This window comes from Phasianus colchicus, chromosome 4 (genome assembly GCF_987193195.1).
Source record: "Phasianus colchicus chromosome 4, bPhaCol1.hap1.1, whole genome shotgun sequence".
NCBI classification, from domain to species: Eukaryota; Metazoa; Chordata; class Aves; order Galliformes; family Phasianidae; genus Phasianus; species Phasianus colchicus.
The window spans coordinates 44,349,344-44,364,702 of NC_143439.1; the positions used below are offsets into that span (position 1 = coordinate 44,349,344).

The 15,359-nt window shown below is 39.9% G+C and overlaps 1 protein-coding gene across 6 annotated transcripts in view; it reads left to right on the forward strand.

The window, feature by feature from the left end:
* MTUS1 (microtubule associated scaffold protein 1) overlaps positions 1-15,359 on the forward strand; it is a 111,296-nt gene that overhangs the window by 3,875 nt on the left and 92,062 nt on the right. The window contains exon 1 of one of the 6 annotated variants that reach the window (XM_090139376.1): positions 5,510-5,634. The exons of the other annotated variants lie outside the window; for them this stretch is intronic. The gene's annotated coding sequence lies outside the window, so the exon portion shown is untranslated. Of the gene's footprint in view, positions 1-5,509; positions 5,635-15,359 lie in introns of those variants that run through there. 6 annotated transcript variants of the gene reach the window in all.

Genomic DNA, 15,359 nt, shown 5'->3' on the forward strand with positions numbered 1-15,359 from the left:
GGAACCACTGGAATGCGTGTGGTGTATCACTTCATTGTAATGGCTGATAATTGCTAATAACTGTAATACCTTTTGTTGTAGCTTTCTATACTATCTCTAACAGGAAGGAACAAGAAAATCTTGCTTCTAGTACTACTTTACTTGCTGTGTTTGACATGTTTACATCAGTGAAGAACGTGGAGACCTCTTTTAAAAACAAAACCAGAGCTATGGAAGGAGGATGTGCAGTTACTTTTAAAGTAACTGCTTTTTTTCCTCTGATCACCTGGCAATACGTGGGGTCTATATTGTGTCCTGGGCTTGATATATTTGTTTGATGGCATCTTTGAGTTCTTGGTGGAGTGTCTGTTGAAATGATTCTTCTTTTTTTTTCTTCATGGAATCAGCTGCAATGCCAAATCTACTTGACTGGTGAGAAAAAATGCTTTTAGTCATTATGTTCCTGAATGTCTGTGGTGATACTCTTGAATGAGTATATTTGGTGTGAGGATTACTTCAGACTAGACTTTCACCTGAGTTCATCTCCTGTTTGAGTTACAGCTGAGGCTACTGGAGGAATATGCTGATTAGTCTTATTCCTAGCATTGAATTGCAGCAAACTGAATGATCTTAACTGAAGAATTTACAAAGAAAGATCGTTATTCCAGGGGAACTAAGAATCTGTGTATCAATGATAGAGTTGTGGTAAAGTGCAAGGACGGGTAAAAAAAAAAAACTCTTTGGAAAGAAGAAGGGCTGTGAGTAAACTTGTCCATCAGCTATGGTTTTAGTGCCTGTTATCAAAGTACCTTTTTTATGTTACTTTGAGTTTTATCCATATGCTCCTAATGAGTCAAGTGCTGCTCTCGTTTGAGGAAATCCAAAGGTAAGATTTTCCAGGTTTTGGTACTGCTGCCCTCTTTCAGCACAAGGAAGGTGTCAAGGGAATTGGCCTAAAGCGAGCTGTTGGTGCCCCTAGTCTTGAAGATCATGCATCCTGTCACTGTGCAGGGACACTCTTTAGTGTGCTTCAGAGTTGCATGAGGACTGTAGCATAGGTGTTTGGCAGCTCTTTGAATGTGAACTCCTGCCATCAGAATCCTTAGACACTCACTCTGACTGTAGTGCCTTTCCTGTGACTGGCCTGTCCTTTCATCCAATTGAAGCTGAGATCTGTCTGATGTCCTTCCAATTACTTTTAGCTTGGGGAGGTCTCCTAGCCTTCTGGGGCAGATTAACAGGAAACTTGGTTGTTGCTGATCTGTGGATAAATAGCGAGAAACTGGGAAAACTGCTTCATGGTTTTAATTACAAATTGCTTGATGAATGATTATTCTGCAGAAGAGTGGCACCTATGAATTCTGTAAACCTGGCTTCTTGCTATGCAAGCTTTGTATAGAACTTCTCGCCTAACCCATGTTAGGTGTTAGTCAGTAAGGTTTCCAGTCCGTGGAGCAATAGCTGTGCACATAGCATGTTAGTACTTGTAAGCTGGGTGTCCAGTTTCAGAGAAGTACAAGGAATTGCTTGATTAAAATTTGTAAAAACTGAACGTGCTTTTCAGTTAGATGTTGTTTGTTACTTTTGAGATCTTTAATTCTGTATTGCTTAGTGTTACTTCTTTGTAGCTGCGGTATTCCTTATTGTAGTTCCTTGTGCCTACTTTGGCCCTTAAATGGCTTGATAAAAGACAGCTTATGACAAAGTCATGAGCCATAAACATGTGGAAGTAACTAAGGTATGCATTCCTTTTGGGAGATGCATACATCAAATAGATATGTAATACAAATTCCAGTGTTAAGATTGTTTATATTGCCATTAAAACACTAAATGAACATTTAAATTACAAATTCATAAAACCTTCTTAATATCAGGAAGCTGTCCTGCTATTGAATTTCAGTGGTATTCTTTTTGGGGGAAAAAATGAGAATAAGTTGAAGCTTGGTTTGGAAGACTTAACACCTATTTCTGCCATAGGCAGTGCTGTTGGGGAATATCATCTCAGCTGCAGTACAATGTCACTTAGAGATGAAACTCTTCTCCTGATGGAGGTGGACCTGTCACAAAGCATGAACTCTTCTGGCAGCTTCATTACTAGGATTTATTTAATCTTGGCAAATCTTCTGCTGATTTGCACTTATTCTGCTCATACCTGAATGTTGCTGTTTGGGTTTAGCTAGCTTAAAAGTCATTCTTTTCAGAACGCATTTCCTAAGAAGTCATCTTCTATCAATTGAATCTGTTTAATTTTCTTCCAGACATGGGACTAATTAAATGTGATTAAAAACCAAATGGTTCCTTCTTGATTTGTCAGCCCAGATGTTTGAAAGCTGATTTGTGTTGGTGGAGCAGCTGGCAATTAAAGCTCAAATAATACCAGAAACCTAATGGTTGAGAGGAGTGCTTTATATGAACAGCTAGTTCTTGCAACATTGGTTATGCAATATTAGGATTTCCACTTTGTGGAACTTAGTAAAGCAAACTCCTATATGATCTTACATCTTCCTTTAAGGAGTTATTATTTAGGCCCAGCATTGGACTGATATAGTGAGCTTGACAAGCCAATCAAAGAAATTAATGCTGAAATTGTGCTTGCACACTGCTATTTTGCACAGAAATCTAAACGTTTTCTTTAAAAAGCTTTTTGGAGACTGGATGACTGTTTAGTGTTCTTGACAAAGACTTCCCTGTTGTCTCTAACAAAGTATTTCTTAATGTAAAGTTGAGTGCAATTTGCTACAGGTATTCCTGTTCTGTCATCTTTTTTGTAGGTAGGTTGGTGGTGCTTCACCCATCCCTGAATGTGACTTTGTGATTCCTTTTGAGAGACTTATACATCTCCAAAACTGGAAGCTGCTAGGTGTTAAACCATTACTGTATGGCTCTTTTTGCATATATATATTCTCTCCTTCCCAGTTACTTTAGGGAGAAGGAAAAGAGGAAAGTGGACATTCCTTTGCCTGCTCCTTTCCATCTTTTGAGTAGCAATCATCTAGCCCTTGTGTAGCTGTTGTGCTTAGAGCAGCCATTCGGGACAATGTGTGTACATCATTATTTCTAACTCTCAGCTGAAGCTCTTGGTGTCCTGTGGATTCTTCCATATCCCTGACTGAGTGTGGGAAGAGTTCCTCACTGATGTGATCTTCTCTAACTAAGTCTGTCTTGGCTGAGCATGACAGCGTAAACTTCACCCTTGCTATCACTGGTTACAGCCACGTGATGCAGCCACTTCTGGCTGTACTGGCTTAGCGGTTCTTGGCACTGTGAGTGGGCTCTGTCTGTTGCAGCACTCTCATGTGGTTTATGCACTGCATACTGCTTTTATTCCACTAGTAGTCTTACTTAAAACTCTTCCTCGATTACGCAGGAGTAGTAATAATAAACTATTATCTAATCTAGGAAGCCTATCGATTATAATGCTCCACTGTTGCAATGCTGCCTAATTGCATGGCTCAGGTGCCAGTTTGGCCTCTGCAGAGTATCTTTGGCCATCCTTAATGCTGACCTGATACTTGTATTGCCTTGGAGATATGTAAGAAACTTCTGTAGGAACTTAGTATTTCTTGATTGGTTATTGTTCCAAGTATGCTTTCAACATTTGTAACTAGGCAGTCTGTATGGTGTACACACTTTTTCGCACCTTCTCAGTTGTACTTTGGATATGTGTAAGTTTGTGGGAGCTAAAGCCTGTTGCAGACTTCCAGTAAGAAAGCTTTTTTATGTTTCATATAGTCCTCATTTAGTGATACAAATCAGGCTTAGGACACTTTATTCTTCTGTTTTTCAAGTAGCATGGACCATTTTTATTGCCAGTAAAATCTCATTTTGTCATGTCTCTTGGATTATGCAGCAGCTGCAATGAGCAGCATGGAAGTACTGGAAAATAAGCTGCTGATGTGATTTATAGTTCACAGAGCAGCATATGTTATCACAACACTGTCTGTTTGAGCATTATTCTGCCTTCATGCAATAAAATATTCAGCATGCCCTTGAGCACAGTAAGTGCCTTTCTATTTGATGCTTCCTTGCAGGTGATCGGTTCTTTGTTGAGTTTGTATCTACAGGTGGATTGCTAGAATCCTTCCTTCACAAGCTTTCTCTAAGTTAAAGCAATTTCTTTCACATATTTTGGTCTGGTTGTGTCCTTACTCTTTTTTATTCTCGGTATAAAGGGGTTTCAAATCTCCCCTGTAGTGCATCTGTATTTTTTGTGCCTTGTTTTATACATTGTTCCTATGACCTGTTCAGGAATTGTTATTGCTGAGTATTATGAAATCGGACTGTCTGGGTGTTGTCTCCTGTTAAAATATTTTAATCAGCCAGAGCCTTGATACCAGGAGATAATAATGGCTGGCTGTGCAATCTGCATGAGTTGGTGGCCTTAGGCAGTGGGTGCCTTTAAGGGGTTGCACTGTCAGTATCTGCCTGGAAGGAAGGCAGAGCTTGTCAAGCTGTTAGGAGGCTCACCTCTATTAAGGTGCTGGGGTTTGTAGCTGCAGAATAAATGTCCCTGCTGTGTACAGACTTCTGTAATGAATAGCTTTTCTTGGTACTCATTTGGAGCTGTGCAGTACACAAGGCTTCTCAGTCTTTTGTAGCTCTCTGATGTTTTCTAACACCAAGTGGTATAAACTTCATGAGCTTGATAGCTTTCTCAGCAGATTATAAAGGCTGTTGGTCATGCACTTAATAATGTATATTGCATGTGGTGAAAGTTTGCTTCTAACTTATTGCACACAGACCAAGATATCTGAGCTGTTTCTATACTGGGTTAGGATGCAACATTACCTGTCTTTCATTGCCCTGATCTTGCTTGTGTTTGTGTGCCATGGATTTAGTGCAGTGCCCTATAAAACAGATCTGTTTGTGTCACAGGCTTCTCATACGTTTCCTAATAGTTGTACTAGGCATAACCAGTATTTGTTCATGTTTCTCTACTCTAAACAGTGCTGCATCTCAATACGTAAGATGTTAGGAAATATGCCTTGAACTGGTTGTTCATTTAATAACTTAATTGTAAGGTGATGGTTGAATAGCAGCTGTCTTCAGTTTCCTAAAGGAGGATACTATGTCATTAGGCCTTCTGAAGTCTTGCTGAAAGCTGCCCCTACCAAAAAGGGAATTGAAGCCTTAGCCATTACTTTAGTACTGCACAGGCTTTCTCCCTTACCCCACTTTTCTTTCTTTTTTATGTTCAAACAGTGGTTTCCCTACTCGCCTTACAGCCTGTTGGCTGGCTGCTCCCGCTGCCAGGCAGCGATGCTACCATCCTACTTGGACTGCCTGTGCTATGCTCCACGTATGGCTTTCACTGTCTGTCCTGGCCTCATAATAATCACTATTTTCTTTCTGTCTGTCTGTGCCAACTGAAATGCCATGTCTCACGGGTCACTGAGCTTTGTGCTGCAGTGTGATCCTTACAGTACAGTGATTTGTAGCCAAAGGCATGCATTTGTAAAAATGCTTTTATTATACAAAAAATGCGCTGCAGAGCCTTGAGAGATGTGACAAACAGCCCCAGAACTGTTTGAGACGAGTGAGGGTGAGGAGCTGCACCAGGCAGAGTGGCCCTTCTAGCAGAATGTTTGACATTTGGTCTGTGGCTTGGCATGTGGCACAGCTTCAGCAGTTATTCTGATGTGGGGTGCAATCTAGGTAAGTTGTCTTCTAAATATAGTAAGCCTGTGCTGTTTTTTTGTTTGCTTTTTTTTTTTCCCTCCCCTGAAGAGTTGTTATAAGTGCTCAGTGAGGGGGAGGGCTTTGTTTTCTACCATGTCATTCAGTCACAGCCTTTTGCCTGTTTCAGGTGCTTCCTTACTGAAAGCAGGGTGGGATCTATGATGGACTCTGGGATTGATTTTCTGGTACTATAATTTATAATGGGATGGATATCATTGATAAAACAAGTCTGGTCGTGTAGAGGTCATTCCATAGTATCCACATAAGTTATATTTAGTGTTGTTTATATCAGATTCATGTCAGAATAAAGCTACAATTACAAACTGCTTACTTTTTTTATAAACAGCACAACGAGTGCCAGCATACTGCGGAGTGGAGGCCTGGGATTTTGTTCTTGTAGGAAAAAGTGGGGAAAAGAATGGTTTGTAAGGAGGGGAAAAAAAATCTATTGCAGTCTATTCTGGTTGGCTGTTTTAATTTGCTTATTGGTTGATTTATGTAAAACTAATTTTGTGCTTGATTCCTACAAAATGAATTTTGTGCTGCTTTAAATGTAAATGCAATCAGCAGAAAATAAACATCAGGTTTCTCAGTGTCCTGCTCTTCAGAGAGCAGAAGAGGTGGGGGGATTACAAAAACACTCGTGCAGTGAACTTGCTGGCATCTTCCCCCTGCATAACATTCCTGAACATCACATTTCTTCTTTAGTTCTGCAATTCAGAGAAGTTTAAAAATATTTTGGTGCTGTTTTTGTGTTTGAGGCATAACCATCCATACGTAATAACACTGAATAACTGGATAATCATAGAACCTGCTACAAAGTGTAGGTAGCAACCTTGTGCTTGTTTGTTCAGCTTTGAGCCATCTGGCATTTGTTTCTTAAACTTAGATAAGAGTTCAGCCTTGTTTTTGTTTGCTTTTTGTGTTTTTTTTTTTTAAGTCCTCATGCTATTATTTTTTTTTAATGGGGAAATATCTGATGTTTGCTTTATTTCATTGTCTAGCTGAGTAGAATAGTGGACTGCTGTTTGCTAAAAGCTTTTTGATATAGGATAAGCAAAAGAGAAGATGTATGTGAAATTCTTCAAAACTCTGGCTTTCCCAGCACCAAACAGTAGCATTTTAAAGTGCAGGAGATTAATATAGAGAGCCAGAAGTGGAAAACGTCACATAATGTGCTTGTGTCCATGCTTGTGGAGAAAAGAAGTCTGTGAGTGAAACTATAATGAATACTCTGATAACTTTTCCATACTTCTCAGTTCTTCCAGATGTCATTTTCAGAGAGTGGCAAAATGGCCTTTGTACTCATGATGCTGTCTGTGGAATGAATTTAATCTTCCTGGAATCATGGCTGCTTTTTTTTTTTTTTTTTTTTTTTTAATATAATTGTAACTGTGGGGTTAATGTTTAAATATTTAAACGGATTTGGCTTCTTGCCATTGAAGTAGAACAGCATGTGCCTCACCCTGGGACTCTTACCATTTCCAGTGTAGCCAAAAAAAATAAAAATTGCTCAATAGTGCGGTGATCTAGTAACTTCAAAGGCTATAATTTAAGGCTAGTCTTGGACAAGGGCGTCCTAAAAGGGGGCGATTGACTTGATTTTTCCTATTTAGTTGAGGGATAAGGGATTTTTACAGATGGCATCAAAATGTTTTACAGAACTCTTTAGGTTAAATAGGAGCAGCCATCTGTAAATCTAAGTCCAGTAAAATAAGCTAGTGAAAAGTAATCCTGAGAAGCACCAATCTGTGTGTAGGAATCTAAAACTCTTTGAGAACTAGGAAACATGTTAACTTGGGGTACCTTTGTTTTTGGCTCTCTTTGGATTGAAGTGCCAGTGTTGAACAGTGATTTAATAAACAAAGTTCAAACCTAATATGGGAATCTTGGTATTTATGACTTGGAGTGGAAAAAGTTGAAGAGGAAAGCCAAAAGCAATTGTATTCAAGCTCCTCATATTTCTGATGCTTTTTACCTTAAACCGAAGGACTCTGTTCCCTGTCGCTGGAAGGAAAGCCAGGGCTTTGACTCCAGGACCGCATCTCTAATCTGGTTCCATTCTGACCTCACGTGTACCAAGAACTCTGCTGAAAACATCTATGTCTGGGGAGCTTTTCCTGGCTGCAGTGACAGATGATGCAAACTCATGGTTCCTGCCAAGCATCCCAAGTATTTTCTATTAGTGGCCTGGTCGCAGCCACACCATGTTGGTGATGGGATGCTCCCTGCACTTGAGGGAATGATGCAGTGTGCAAGGCGTGCTGAGATAAGGCTGGCTGGGCAGAGAGAATTGTCTGTCCTCATCCTGCTTTGTCTTACAATTCTTGTGTTCAAGTTAAACACGTACATGAATTTTTCAGCATGTGTGGATGTGAAACCTGATACTTAAAGAACTCTAAGTGAAAATAGTCACAAATTTCATAACTTTTAAGCTATAAATACCTAAGTTTGCTGTAACTTCCCAGACGATTAATATTTTGTTCAATTCTAATTAAACTGTATTTGTACTTCAAGCGTGGAAGTGGAATACTCTGGGCCACTGTTACAGCTAATTGTTGAAACTCGTGTGTGTGTATCCTAAAGAAAAGAAAAATATTGCAAATGGCAAGCACAGAATTAACACCTGTTAATTATCATGTTATTATGTTGTGACCTATGTAGCCTAAAGAGGTGGTGTCTAAGTGGATGTGCGCAGTGCCAGAAAGCATCCTTGTGTGAGCAACACTGGAGCTATGTCTTTTAAAACTAGTATTAAGTAGAATCATAGAATCCCTCAGGTTGGAAAAGACCTTAAGGATCATTGAGTCCAACTGTAGAATTACGGAATCACTCAGTAAGTAATTCTTACCATCCATCTTAATAGTTGTAGACAATGTTATGATGGCTGACTATATTTGGGATTTGATCATAAATGAAATAAAAATCAAGTTAAATATCAGTTTCATTGCCCATCCCATGAAGGGAAGACAAATATGTCTTTGTCACCAGCATCTTCCTTGTTTTTTGGTGGTTATTCAGAGGAACAGGCACACTGGGCTAGAGAAAGAAATCAGTTGACCTTTGACTGCTTTACAAATGCATAGTAAAACAATCTGTGTTTTGACAAGTACTAAGATGCTAAATACCTCCACAGGAAAACCTCAGGAGCACAGTGGTCAGTGATTCCGTTTCTGGAAGTAAACGCCTAGAGTTGTTCAAGCTGTAGTTAAACGGAATGAAAGCACATAATCATTATGAGGGGAGATTCTTGTAAGCAAAGGGAGGATAAAATGAGAAACACCTGTACACTGCTCAGCATGTAAACACCTGGTGCTGCTCTGCATTGAGTGGATGCAGAGCAGCACCATCTGAACACACTGTATTTTGAAGAAACCCTTAATGTCATGATGAGGCAGTGAGGATGTCTTGGAGCTGTAACCTTGGAGGGCCAGATAATGTGAGGTGATGCCAGCTGGTTGTAGCAAAGCAGGAGGGGCCTGACCGTGCCAGCTTCAGCTAATGGTTTTATTTTGGAGTGGTGTGCTTGATGGTTGCAGGGCTTACACACACCACATCTTGCTCTGCTGCGTGTCCTAGCTAAGCAGCCATGGGACATAGCACCCTCGAAATGTGAGTGCAGAATGCCTGTGGTGTTGCTGGGTTCTTTCTCCAAGTGGATATTCTCCTCCTCAGTGGGTTATTACTTTGGTTCCTTCTGATTCTTGTGTTGTTTTCTTGGCTGTTCTGGTGGTGTCTTCTGCCACTGCTAATGTAGTGAAGCTGTAGCATACTGTATCAGATGATGTGCAAGGCCTGTCACTGTCTAGGTAACTTCTGCAGGGTTCTTTCAAGAACAGAAAGAGGCTTGGATTTGCCAAACTAGTTTGACATCTGGAAACACTTCAATACTACAAGTCTCATTGGTAAAGATTATGTCCTCCAGGAACACGGGTTAGCTTTAAGTTTTATTGTTTGCTGATAGGAGAAAGTGTTCTGTTCAGTTAGCATCTGCAGAAGACTGGGGTGGGAGTGTAACAGTCTTTGTCTTTAGGAAGTAAAGTTCTTATTCTCTACCAACTCTTGAAGATGGTTCCTTATCCATCGCCATTTATAATGGAAGATAATTGCATCAATTCTTATATGCTCTTGGTAGTAAATAAATATTACACTCTGTGCTCAGTACCTTTGATTGCTGACTTCAGCAAATTACTTCTCACAGTTCCTGTTCATTCTATCACTTGTGAAAGATGAACAAATTAATTCCACTGAATATTCCAGAAGTATTAGAGGCAGTTTTTCCAATTTCTTTTATTTTGTGACCATTTATAAGGCTTCTAGTAGCTTTCATTTCTTATGTCTTGGCCCAGCATAGATCTGTGTGATTAAAATATACAGAGAAAAAATACTGTTTTTTGTTCAAAGAGAAATTCTTCTGGAATGCTTAACTCCTCAACTGTGCGTACCCAAAGACAATGATTTGTTTAACACATTGGCAGTAAACACATGCTGCTTGAATGTCTTGATTTGAATGATGAGTGTGTTACGGTAGAGGTTTTTTTTTAATACAGCTGTCATAATTTCACATTTAAATTGACTTTGTTAGATTGTATTTGTTTATATTTATTGTAGTTCTTTTATAGCCTGAGGAAAGAAATACTTGCAGAGGTTGAAAATAATTTTGACACTGTTTTACATAGCTAATGTATCTTTTTTTTTTTTTTTTTTTTACTATTATTATTCCTCCCTGCAATGCTGAATTAATTGGAAAAGCTACATTAAATAGGTGTAACAGCAAATTATAGACTTCTAGGGTAAGTCTGTGATGTGGTTAAATTCAGCAGAGGAAAGTCTCCAGCTGAGTTTTTGAAAGTGTCACGTTCTTTTTTTCCTTGCCTGTAGCAGACAAGGATAAGTGACTGCGGTTTATGTCACTTAAAACAGGTGAGGGAGAGCTGTTAGTTCTGTTAGGGCAAAACTGAATAATAACTTGATGTATTGCAATATGACGTTTCCAAACAACTGTTCTTTCCTTGGGCTGTCTTCAGGAAGGCTAAAATAGAATTTGTCCAAGCTGCTCTGCAGGCTGTTTCATGTGGAATTGTCTCCTGGAGTAGCTGTTTGCTGTAACCTGTGGTGCGTGGTGAGGGATGCTGTGGGAAACATTTGCGTGACTGTGTGCGTTTCTCCTGCAGACTCGGCGCGTGGGGCACTGCTTCCCCATCCTGCCTGTTTAATCTTAATCAGCTCTTGAGATAAAAAACTTAATGCTACATTAGGTAATTCTTTGACCTTCAGATTTCTGGAGATTAATGATTTCCTTGCCCCTCCTGCTCCTCCACCCACCCACCCATGACAGAGTTTCCTGCTGTTCTGGCTCATCACATTCTCCAGAAGTCACTAAGTAACAAAAGGGGAAGTTTGGCAAGTCTATCTGCCTTTTGCTCCACTCCTGGCCAGGCAAACTGGTTGCTTGCTCTGGTAACGACACTCCTATCCCTCACTGTAAGCGTGGTATGAAGTGGCAGAGTGTGCGTCTCCACAAGTATCACCTGCCTGGTCTGTGACATCCTCATCAAACCTGCTCTAGGATGTGCTGCTAGCATACAGTAAGCTTTTGATAAATTGCTGGCAGAGTTGTAGGAAAATTCTTTAGCTGGAGCCTATTATTGCTGCATGGCTGAATTGATCTTTGAAAGCTGAAATCTCTTGGGAGAGTTCTGGAAAGTCCAGCTTCTATGTTTTGTTTTCCTTTTTTTTTTTTTTTTTTTCTTCCCCCCTTAGTCTTGCTGTTTGCTTGCCTTTTGATGTATGCCACCGAGGAAAGTTTCTGATGACTCAATCTCAAGTCATCTCTCTTAAAATGTTTGGGCCTTGTCTTCAGTAAGTTGTGCTGTTCCTTTCTTTTCTCTATTGTAGCCTTACTACAAGATGCTACTGTATTCCGAATAACTTTCCTAATGCGTTAATTAGAAGTTGCTAATTCTATAAATACAGAAGCATACTCTTATATATGGCTCTTAACTGTTTATTGTTTGCTACTTAGTGGGTAGTAAGATTACTGGTACTTTCTGAAGCTTTGTGCTTAAATGTACTCCAAAATAAGCCTTTTAGTTACAAAAATTATTTAGAAGCTGATAGCGTTAGTGAGGGAGGTTTGGTAAGTTATATCAAATGGTAACTGCATACTGTCATTGATTTAATGTTCCCCTGATATTTCAAATTTAACAGCTAAAACAGAGGTATTAGTGGCTTCCACAGTTAATGCTTAAACCATGCCAGGCTTTGGGAGAAATGCCAAAAAAAACTCATGCAAGTAGTTTCCATATGTTGCTGACATATTATTTCCTGGAAGGCTGGTTGATGTGTTGGCAAAACACGTAAAATGTGCCATTTTGAGTTAAAGTTTGGGAAGAACAATCAACTCACAGCTCTTAAAATAGAGAGTCTGAGATAATAATAGGGCTCCAGCTTGTCACTGCAATTTTGTATTCTGATCTTTGATCTGTGATCTTTGTTGCATGTTAAAGCATTTTTTTTTTTCCTGTCCATTGCTATCTTTAGCTAAGTTAAAATACTGAAATAGGAGCTATTGGTATTTATGATTTATAAATAGAAGGAAAGATCAATTGAACTTTTAAAGGTGGTAAAGAAAGTATAGTAAGTTTATCCATAGGGGAGGGAGACTATACCTAAATTGGGGAAAAGAAATAATCCAAAAGGTATTTAACTATTTAATGTAATCTTTAATGTAAACTGTAATCAACGCTTTATTCTAAGAGGTGGACTCTATGCAGGACTAACTAACCTACAAACAAGCATCCGGTGCTTGAGAATAAATCCAACAGGAGGCACAGGCAAGCTGGTGGTGGCTTAAAAAGCCCCAGTTGAGGTGCCAGTGCTCTGCTTTGGTATTGTTCTCCACTGGTGATTCAGGGGATTTTGGTCAAACAGATAGCCATGGCTTAACCTTTACTTTTAGCTTTGTTGTAACCTCTACTTTTAGCCTCTCTGTGTTGTGTGCATTCTTCCAGTTGTTTGTTTTTGCATTGTTTTTTAACCTTTCTTCCTGAAACAGTTATACAGGAGGAAAGACTGGATGTGGCAGTCAGATACAGGTCTCTGATGAGGGTAGAAATTCCTTCCAACAAAATCCTAGAGGCAACTTTTGCAGGATTGTTGTGCAAGAGTAACATCTTAAAATTACAATTACTTAGGTTGCCTAATATATTTATTCTCAAAATGTTATTTTCACTGTCCCCCAGTCTTACTCTGAAATGGCAGAGGAGGAAAGGTGACAAAGTACTGTGACAGAGAGGCTGGAGAGTCGTCTTCTCTGGAGATACTCAAAACCCACCTAGATACTTTCATGTCTGATGCACTCTTGGGATGTTGCTTTAGCAAGGAGGGAGGTTGGACTAAATGATCTCCAGGAGTCCCTTCCAGCCTCTACAATTCTGTGATTCTGTGAAGAGAGGAATTATTTTTTATTTTTAGTTTTGTGCATGTATTTATATCCCTGCAATCTTTACTTCTGGCTTTATGCTGTTGTAGAGTAGGACTGGTAACAACTTTTTCCTAGTCTTTTTATTTTATTAATGAAGAAAACTTTATCACAGCTGGCTAATGTGCTGCTGAACTGGTCCTTTTCTCAGCAAATGGGAGTGAAAGAGAGCAGCTTGTGAGACCGGTGGTTAGTGAGTGCTGCTAGATTTCTTCCCCTTATCATGATTTAAAGAGCACGGGATCCAAAGTGACTGCATGGTACTGCCCGCTACCCAGCAATTGGCTTTGATTCATGGAAGAAAAAAGCACTTGCATGAGTGTGGCACAACTTTCCAGAAGACCAACCCTGCCTCAAATCAGGCTATGGTAATGCATTCAGGTGCTTGAAAAGCAAGTGTGCTCTTGTGTCTTCCAGGCTAGGCTCCCAGGCTTGCAGTTGTGAATTGGCTCTGTGCTTTGCCACGAGGTGTTTAGTTGGTGTAAGCAGGTGATGTATTTTGCATGTGTTATGTGTAGGAAATTGTTGCTGCCACTCAAGCACATAACTAGTATTGAAATGTTTGCAAGCACTTTCTGGCTGGAGAAGGAACTAGTGGCTGGTATTTCTCTGTATATATTCTCTCTAAATAAACATGACAGTGTTGACATCTTGTTTCTTTCTGAAAATAGTAGGTATTAAGCAGAAGGTGGTCTTGTGACTCTCATACACTGTTTTTTTGTTTTCTTTTTTCTAACAGCCATCTCTGCAGCTCTGCTCTGAGTAACTTTTTCACAAAAGATCTGAATTCATCTTCCAAAGTTAAATGAAGCTTTAACAGGACTTGAGCCAGCTCCTGAGGCATAACTGAGGAAACTACTCAGTGAACTAGTAGATAGTTGTAAAATTTTTTACAGTGTTGGAATATTAAAATAGGACTATAATCTGGCAGGCAAGTCTGGATAGGAACTGAAATTTGTAGTGGTGTTTTTCTTTTTTTCCCCACATTTTTCTTCTTGTGCTACTGCAGCTGCACTCTTTGTCTCTGCTACTGCCACACCTGGGCAGGCAACTCTGGTTCCCCCAGCTGCATTTGTGCAGCTGCTGAGGTACATCCTTAGGTTCTGAGGAGCTGTTGCTCTCCAGCTGTTGCTGGCCCTGTGCATCCTGGCAGCAAGGTGGAATGGCACGAGGGGGCTGTCAGATCTCTGTGGCTCATGTGATGCAAGATGCGAGAAGTTGGCAGCCTCTATTTGAAAGAGGTCTGGCAGTGAGATCCAAGGAATGTTCTCCAAGCTGGCATTTGGTTCCCCTCCAATACTGAATATTTTGAATGTATTGACCTTCAGGGTACGTGCAAGATGAATCTCTCCAGGCCATGAGAGATTCTGTGAAGTGTGGGCTCTTGTTTAGGGGGGTGTTGATCCTCATGGTTGCTCGTGCTCCAGTTTCAGTTAACCAAGTCCAAGTCAGCCTGTGCTGTGACATTGTTTGCTGGAAATAGAAGCACTACTTCTGTAGTCAGCTAGGGAGTCTTTTTACTTACTGATCTCTGATTTGTGTACAGATACTATACTTGATGTTTAACCTAGCAGGAATCTTACCAAATAGATTAGAGCTGCTTCAAAAGTAATGCCTCATATTTTATTATGTTGACCCACAATGTTGGAGTTGGATGTTGGTGGTATGGAAGTAGAGATTGAACTTTCCCACCAGTGTTGCATTGAATTCTGTTGCCATGTGATTGATAGCAGCAGAGAGGCAGTCTGACTACATGGTGTCTGACATAGAATTGCATATGATTCAAAGGTGTGGAACTGAATTCCTCTATGCAGAAAAAATCACACCCACTGACATTCACTGGTGCTTGCTGAATGTTTCTGGAGACCAAACAGTGGATGTGAGCACAGTGAGGCAGTGAGTGGTGCATTTTAGCAGTGGTGATAGTGACAGTAGGCCACCTCTGCTGGTGCAGATTTTTATGAGCACAGGATGCAGGTTCTTGTTCATTGCTGGTGAAAATGCATAGCTACTGGTGGTGACTATGTTGAAAAATAGTTTTATGGCTGAGAATTTGCCAGTAACTAGTGTTGATGTGCTCTTTGTATCTGTTGTAGTTTCCATTTAAATAAATAGGAGGTATTACTTCTAGAGCGATACATGCAGTTGATGTTACTTACAGAAGTATTATCTCATAGTTCTGTGCCAGAACTGATATGTTCTATGTGTAGAATGTAAA